Raw genomic sequence first — 8,985 nt, 5'->3', positions numbered from 1 at the left:
CTGCTAACAAGATGGCTGAAAACACGTGTGGTATTATGGCCACATGACCAGTTGCACGTGAAAAACCACTTTTGCCACTATAGTGCTGTTCACATGATTTTGATCGATTCAACTGCACAAAAACGGGTGTTACCTGAAGACAATACGTGGCCATTACTGTTTAAATACACAATAAGGGCCCACAATAATAACTGGTCAAAATGTTACATTTTTAGGATTGGGAAGTTTTTAATTTGGTTCAGTATAATAATATAAATAGTGAAGCTTTTCAATTGCAATTTTCTGAAGCCATCCTGATAAACCCATTCATGGCAGCTTTGAGGTCATTGTTGTCGTCATAGCGCTTTCCACAAAGGTGTTCTTTCAGTTCAAGAAACAGGTGCAAAACATTTGGTGCCAAGTCTGGCGAGTATGGAGGGTGAGGAAGCTCGTCGAACCCACGTTGTCGCACAGCTGCCTTTGCAAGTCGAGAGGTATGAGAATTTTTTTTGTAATGAAATAGAAGAGTGAGTGAGTGTGTTGGGTTTAACGCCGCTTTTAACATTATTCCAGTTACATCACGGAGTGTCAGCTTAATGTGGGCGGAAAGCCAGAAGTGATGCAGGTCTCAGACGTTTACTTCTTCGGTGAAACCCACGAGCACGGGTATGGTTCTGACAAACCTAGAAACATAATCTGGGCGAACCGTGATTCGAACCCACAATAATAGGTTTCTGGCGTGCCCAAGGGACGCAACATTGCACAGCGAATCGCCGCGTCTTAAACGACTGAGCCACTCGTGCCCCCTGAAATAGAAGAACTCCAGCAGTCAGCAATCCCCGCCGCTTTTCTTTGAGAGAATATTTCAGGCGATGAAGCAAACCGATCTTGAAGACATGAATTTCTTTGGTGTCGGAAAAGTGAAATGGTGCCATTTCACGGATTGACGTTTTGACTCGGGATCATAGTGGAAGACTCATGTTTCATCACCCGTTACTAATCTCTTTTTGAATTTGGCGAATTTCTCCTCAATTAGCTCCAAATTTTTGCTTTTCAGTTTTTTTCCCTTAAGATCAGAATTTAGAAATTTACCTACGAACAGATATCTTATCAGATATGTAAATGTTCATGAACAATAGTTTTAATGGATCCATGGCTTAGACCTGTGTCTTCCTCAATTTCAGCAATGGTAATACGTCTATCTGACAATATAAGTTTTTCTGTCTCCTTGATTGACTCTTCATTGATGGAAGTTGAGGGACGTCCAGACCTTGGGTCATCATTAAGGCTTGTTCTCCCAGCCTTAACCAGAGCTGCCCAACGTTTAACAATGGAATAGCTAGGGCACTTGTGACATGCTGTCGTGAATTGTTTGGGGAGTACTTTTCTCTAAAGTCAAAAACTTGATGACTGCTTGGTACTCGTTCTTTTCCAAGTCTGTGTCCATTTGGACCCCTGCCACGTTCAACTGGCTGTCGCTAATATACAAACGCCCTCAACAGACCACATACACTGGCAATGAACTACTAAAACAATATACCGCATTGACTAGTTCCCTTTGTTAAGGTCAATAGTTGAGCGTTAGTCAGGCTTAGAACTTTTTGTTTTGACCAGCCCTCGTTTCATTAGTCCTCACTATTGTTATATACTGTTGTATATATTGTACATATAGATCATTTTCAACGTGGACACAAGAACATATTATATGTAGCAAGTTGATTATGACCGACCCAACGAAGATGGCACAAAGGCATGAGTAAATCATGTTGATACCTGGGACCATTACATACCCGGTTTCTTCATTTATCTGTCGTGATTTCTTGCACAGGAACTTATTTTTTAATGCCATGGTATTGGTATTTGGCTCTAGCTAAATTCTCGAAATATTTATAGCAATATCATCGCGACTATAAACAATCGAGCATTTACTTGACCGACCAATAGTTGGCCAACGTCCCGATCCGTCTGACCACTCGACCCCCTTATCGAGGTCCAGGCGGCCGAGCGGACTCAAGTAAGGGTCTGCAAATCGTGGTACAAAATATTTCCAAGATCAGCTCGTCGCGCGTTCGAACACCATTCTCGCCCTGATTACGACCTTTGATCTGACGGTACATTTGACGTACTCACGTGGTCAATGTCTATGATATAATAATATTAGAGTTTTCTTCACGCGGGTCGCAAAACCACTCTAATACTGTTCATGGGCTCACAACACACCCACATATTCAATGCACACGTTATAAGGCTATATTTGACAGGTGGTTATCTCAGTGGCGTTTGTCTCGTATATTCATAGTGCAGATTTTGTATATCTCATAGATATTCTTTCTCGTAATGAATTCACTATGGATATATATCACTGTGCAGTATTATACCTATGATGATCAAATGTCTGTTTGAAAACGTTATCAGATAAGAAAGTGACAAACATTGTACCTTCTGCTTTATTTCTCACCAGTAAAGATTAGATGTAAATCTAAGTGCAAAGTGTTGTATTTCCTTTGGAGAGTAATATTCGTTCTTGAACTTCATTTAATTTTATCGGATAAACTGAAACTGAAAATATTACGACAGAATAATTTATAATTTGTGTATTGAATAAATATGCACAAATAACGGAGGAGTATGTTTATAGAGCTGTTTTTGGTCGATTGACTCAAGGAATACAGGTGTGCGTTTAGTCACAAACGATTTACAAATTAATCGTCTCGTTGGTATAATCTAACCACATTTCACATTTTTTTAATTAGTAAATTTACAGGATATTTAACTGTTTACTTTATTTCCATAAGAATTGTATGTATATATTTGAGTATTTGATTTATGTAAATTTGACGCCTCCTAACTTGCGTCATGTCCAGTAAACGTGAACGAACTCCTTCCATTTGTTTCTCTTTTCTCGTACCATTTACATGATAGAAATACTTGTTTTATTTGTGTGGAAAAAGCGTTAAATGTGTTATATATCCTTTAATTCATAACATTTAAGATACGAATAGTACTGCATTAATAATGGCGCAACGAGAGTTGAGTTACCCAATCAAGTGAATGTGAGACTATATATGCTAATTTATTGGTTGCATGGGGTTATCCCTTTCGTTATTAGTTTATTTGATATGTAATATGGTCAATATTTACCTATAGTAAATGTATTTTGTTTCAATATCGATATTTGTTTTGGACTATGTTGGTTAATAGTGAGTAAAACAATACGGAAAAACGCTGGGGTAATCCCAAGCAAATTCTTAACAGAACATCTCAGCTACGACGGTCTAGCAGTAAGCATGGAGGAGTTATTGCCCTTCTTGTGTGCATGTGTCTACCGCTATTGTCTTTTGACACCATGACGGAAAATCGATCTTCCCCGTGTATAGCAAATAATTGTCGCGTACTGTGTTACGTTACACACAGGCAGAATCCATTTGATATATCACTGGGTCGTTTAGATATAAATCTCATAAAGATGTTCATCTCTTCAGTAAACTCTTAGACGACCATGATGGTTGTCAGAGAGTTGTCAGAACGTTGTTGTGCGGATATAGAAGCGTGACATATCATCGTAAAGACGACTATCCGGGGTTGCTGTTGCTTTTAGTTCACTAACCTAACGAGTGTTGATCTGGTATCGTTCAGACGTCCTGCAATGTTCGCAACAGGTCGATCCATTGCAAGCATACACTACATTTAGTAAATCAAAATGTGATTTTTCTCAAGCATTGTATTTACGTGTATGCGGCAAGTGTGAAACATATTTGTGAGAATGTGGCTGATAAGCAGTCCCTGGCAATTGAAACAATATGTACTGTAGATTCCTTATAATGATGTATACAGGTGCATACCGAATTTAATGAGCTCCTCAGTAAAATACTGAGTGTTATTTCACTAAAGACTGTATTGTAATTACGGTAAGGGCAGCAATGAATTACGTCTACTGAAGCATCTCTATTTACAAATCATTCTATAAGTACGTATGCAAAATGCAAAAGAATTAATCATAAGATGGACTATTTTCATGCAACTTCCTTGAAGTTTGGAAGGGAGCAGTCCTGAATACAGAGATTAAATTCTATTGAAACAATTTGGCTTAAATTATATATATATATATATGTGTGTGAATAATGGTGTGCACGAAAATGAACTATTTCATGCAGACTTCCTTGAAGTTTGGAAGGGGGCAGTTCTGAATACAGAGATTAAATTCTATTGAAACAATTTGGCTTAAATTATATATATATATATATATATATATATATATATATATATATATATATATATATATATATATATGTGTGTGAATAATGGTGTGCACGAAAATGAACTATTTTCATGCAGACTTCCTTGAAGTTTGGAAGGGGAGAATCCTGAATACAGAGATTAGATTCTATTGAAACAACTGGGCTTAACTTATATATGTGTGTGTGTGTGTGGGGGAGGGGGGGGGGGGGGGCGTGAATAATGGTGTGCACGATTCAATTTGTCAAGAACATCAATGTTTGATATTGTGGGTAATGGAGAGGAGCATATCACTCCTCGTATTTTCTTGTTGGAATTTTAAGCTTTTAAAAACATTATATGCATGTGTCACGTGTCCTTTTCACTTGGCTGTATCATGTTTGGTTGAGTACAATTACACCTCAGAAAATAGTGTTTGATTCATCATCGACATACTGTTTTCACTGCTTTGAAGAATGTGTCTGTTGAACGCATTCTGTTGTGTTGCAATTCCGTATAGTATACAGGTTTGTAAACTCACCAGAATTAGAATGAGACTAGAGTCTTTTGTTTATTGCCCTTTAACTCAATCGTGAGTAAGAATCATACATGATTTAAGGGGACATAGGGATGTGTTCTTGCGACGTTGGAAAACTTCTTGCTAACAACGAGAGTCTTGTGCCAGAAAAGCATTTGTTCTTTGTCAAGACGTCTTCCAAACTAACATATACATTTTTGGAGTCTCGTTGGAAACTCCGAAATGACACGAGGGGAAGCAACATGAAAACTGGAAAACCCCTGGAAAGTACAAGACGAAATGAATGGATATGTAATGCCATGAAAAGAAATATTTGTTGTGAATTATTACATCTCAGCAGTTTCATTATAGTGTTGAAAATCGACTACCTTTCGTGCGAAATATATCGACGTTTAGGAAAATCATTAACTTATCAAAGTTGCAGATACTGTCACAGTGAACGCAAAAACACAAAAATCATTTGTTTTGTTTGATAGGCTTCCTTAGAGGTTGACGTTAAAGACGATGCTTCGGCATAGATCCTTATACCGTTGTACCTTATACCCTGACAATGGTATAAGGATCTGTACCGAAACGTCGCCTCTCTCCGTTCATCGTGAAATGTATGTCAAGGGGTTTTTCCCAATCATTGTGTAGCGGGATATTTTTATCTCTATTGGTTGGATGATTTCTGAGACCATCAAAACTTGATGCTTAGCAAACTTAGAGTAGTATAATTAAACTTACTATTGTAAGTGACGTTAAAACCATCTTACTATATTAAAAAAAAAATACTGTAACACATCAATCACCGTTAGTTGGCCAGCCACAATCAAGTCGAAGAAGTCCCAATAACAGACACACCTCGGTTGATTCTCTTACCTTTCACCTGACAATAAAAGAACTCAGAAATTTATTTACTAGCTTTGCAAAGTTTAGCTTGTCAAATTGATGCAAAAGAAAGAGTAACACCTTCTATTCTATCAACAACCTCGCATGAATCAAGCTATTTCTGTTAATACTCATGGAGGTAAAGGCCAATAGTGGTGGTTGCAGGTCGCCCCAGTTCATCCAAGATGTACTCTATTGGAATGCCATCTGGTGAACAGGGTAGTCAGGACAACACATTTTCACTGTTCTGTGCAAGGACCTCGGTACACACTAAGGCAACCTGAGGCAATGAGCTATGACGCTGAAAATGCCTTCCTGGTTTGGCACCACACATCACGATCTCGTCTGGACAGCGGAATTCTCGTCAGGTTCCCCAGCCAAGATGCGATCGTGATGTGTGGTGTTAGACCAGGAAGGCAATTTCTGCGCCATGTGTGTCCAGAGAATCCCCTTTCGTCAGAGCATGTTGTAAGCCGAGACAATGAGCAACTCTTATTACAGGTGGTAGCTAAAAGGACAACACAAGGCTGTAATGATATGAGAGATCAATATATATTTTATGACAGTGATAAGTAATAATTGGTTAAAAGTGTATTCATAATGTATTACGCAAGTAGACCTTAATGTAAATTATATATATAAGAAATTCACAATGGTGGTTGCAATGGTGTATTTCATAAGAAATATACTTGATATGGTCAAAATATGAATTTGCAATCTATGTGCCTCTAAGTTGTCAGATTAGTGTCTGAGGAGAAACTTAAGTTTGACTTCATCCCTTTCATAAGGGTAAATACGTGGTCATGTGACCATGTTGTAATATTTATGGAATTATGTATGCAGGAAGGGGTTTACATTCATAATAACAATACATTTGAATAGAATAACTCCATTTTGATGTGATAATTCTGAATGTGCAACTTATTAAAGTTATGGATTTAAATCGATTTTTATTATTAAATTACAAAATCAACACATAATAATCAAAAGCATATGATTGAAATATTAAATTTGGCATTAATAATTCACGCAAAGGTTTATTGGCACTGTGCTTCAACACATATAATTGAATCAGGAAATATGTCCTGAATTAGCGCCTACCATTAATTGTAATGAATATAACCATGTACATAATAAACTAGTATTAACATACTACATTAGTTATTGGTAGAGATATACATGAGCTAGAAGTAGTTCAAGTGCAAGTGACAAAAGTGCAATACCAGAATCTGTAAGAGAATCTGTCATGAGATATCTCGTGAACAAACGTGAGTACACGAAATGCAGCTACTAGGATTTGCCACTAAGACTCACAAAACATAAGCATCATGGCCATCAGGTGATAGAACTTACACATTGTAAGTGTTGTCTCTACCGTGTTATCAGGTCAAACGACACTAGCTAAAACAAAAAGCATGCTTGGCCTAACCTTTTACATTAATTCCGAAATAAATGTCATACAAAATATTAAATGACTAGCCTTCTAAAGTTTTTACAACAGAGCAGCATAACAATGTCAACAACAATTCTGTTGATTCTTGCAATAACATTATAAGGAGTAATAATTATTTGGGAGATTGATGCCATGTCCAGTCATAGAGAGTCCAGTCATAGAGAGTCCAGTCATAGAGAGTCCAGCCATAGAGAGTCCAGTCATAGAGAGTCCAGCCATACAGAGTCCAGTCATAGAGAGTCCAGTCATAGAGAGTCCAGTCATCGAGAGTCCAGTCTAATTAGAACCCTTGCAAGAACACTGGCTCTGATGTGGTCTGGTCTGAATGAAGAGGATGCATTGAACTGCCTAGATGAAATTATATCCCATATTCCACAATTGAAATCAGTAATTCAAATGTGATATTCCTCAGGTATTTTATATCTGTGAAGTGTAGTGGTGGCACGGGTTAAGCTTTATTAGCTAGGCTAAGGGTGAGACATTTCTGATTTTCATCTGACTGACTGACGTTAGGGATTTAACGTGCGCTTTCCGACTATAAGCGTATTTCGCACACGGGCCCGCCAGGCCATTTAATGTAAACTTATTTGCCGAAATGAAAGAAGGGATTTGTGCAACCCCTGCAGGGGGTTTAAGGGGTTGCTTATAAAGGAGTTTTGAAATTTGCAGAGTTGGAATGGATGTCAGAAGGGGGAGAGACTAAGGGAGTTGTATGTGTTTTTTTTAGTTGTTGGTTTATTTATTCATTTATTGGGATATTTGAGGATTAGATGCGGTTAATTAGATCAGTTTTAATGAGGTATATGCCTGGGGCTTTAAAGTTTTGTGTGTTGATAAGTGGGCTTAGGATTTTGTCTAGTGTAAACCCGGAGTTTAAGTTCAGTGTGGTTTGGAGTGCGTTCTGTGTATTTGGTAGTGTTTGCAATGTATGAGTGCGTGCTCGATGGTTTCTTCTTGGTTGCAATGTAATTTGCCTGTTGCGTGTATTTAAGAAGTTTTTAGATGGTTGTTTAGTTTGGAGTGACCTGTTTGTAGTTTGGTTATGGCCCTGTCGATTTTTTTGTGGATGGGTGTAGGACTTTGGGTTTAATTAGAGGTTTTTAAGTATTTTCCTAAGCTGACAGTTTGAGTTTTTGTAATTATTTTGCCATTTTTTGGTGATCTTTTGTTTGGTTATGCTTTTAATTTCTGATTTTGAGATTGGTAGACATAGGCTTACTTCTGTGAGTTTTAGGGATAGTTTGGCTGCTTGGTCTGCATGTTCGTTGTCATAGATTCCTACATGCGCGGGTATCCAAACGAATTCTATCTGTTTGTTTGCTTTAGTTAGTTCATTTGAGCTTTTTAGTATTTGGTTAATTAAGTTGGGGCGATTTTTAGTGTTGTTTTGTTTTTTAGGGCCTGGAGTCCACTGAGGGAGTCGGTGATGATGAAGATGTTTTGATGGATTTTTAGTTGGGGGTTGTGTAGGACTGTGGCCATGACAAACTTTAAAACACCTACATATGAGTAGTAGACGATTACTGAAACCTTACAAATCTGACAGATTAAAAAGACTTCATAAACATCCACATGGCTGACAACATATCACCTGTACTAAGGGATACTAAAATGTCTCTTGCACTGCATGCCCCAACTGGCTTCCCTGTCACCGACGGTCAAACACACGTGTCATATTTGACATCCAGGACGTTAGATAGCAGCAACACAGTTCATTTCCGTTATAAAGGTTATCCTCGGTAGCCTCTCAACAATGGCGGCGCCCACTTTTTACCGAACTGACTTGGACATCCCATCTCCTCCCCCCCCCCCACCCCCCCCCCCACCCCCACCCCCACCCCCCCCACCCCCCACCCTGCACCCAATGATGTAAAGTCAGGTTACTGTCTTGAGAACCATTGTTTCAATAAAATAATTTCAAGTTCATTGT

General features: G+C 38.2%; 1 protein-coding gene across 1 annotated transcript in view; it reads left to right on the top strand.

Moving 5' to 3' along the window:
• The first annotated feature begins 400 nt into the window (after positions 1–400).
• LOC139464205 (peptidylglycine alpha-hydroxylating monooxygenase-like) overlaps positions 401–8,985 on the top strand; it is a 42,931-nt gene continuing 34,346 nt past the window's right edge. The window contains exon 1 of the mRNA XM_071245738.1: positions 401–473. The gene's annotated coding sequence lies outside the window, so the exon portion shown is untranslated. The remainder of the gene's footprint in view (positions 474–8,985) is intronic.

This window comes from Haliotis cracherodii, unplaced genomic scaffold (assembly GCF_022045235.1).
Source record: "Haliotis cracherodii isolate W230 unplaced genomic scaffold, xgHalCrac1.p SCAF_1, whole genome shotgun sequence".
NCBI lineage: Eukaryota > Metazoa > Mollusca > Gastropoda > Lepetellida > Haliotidae > Haliotis > Haliotis cracherodii.
The sequence above is the reverse complement of the archived record's forward strand: the minus strand, read 5'-3'. Positions and strand labels throughout refer to the sequence as shown.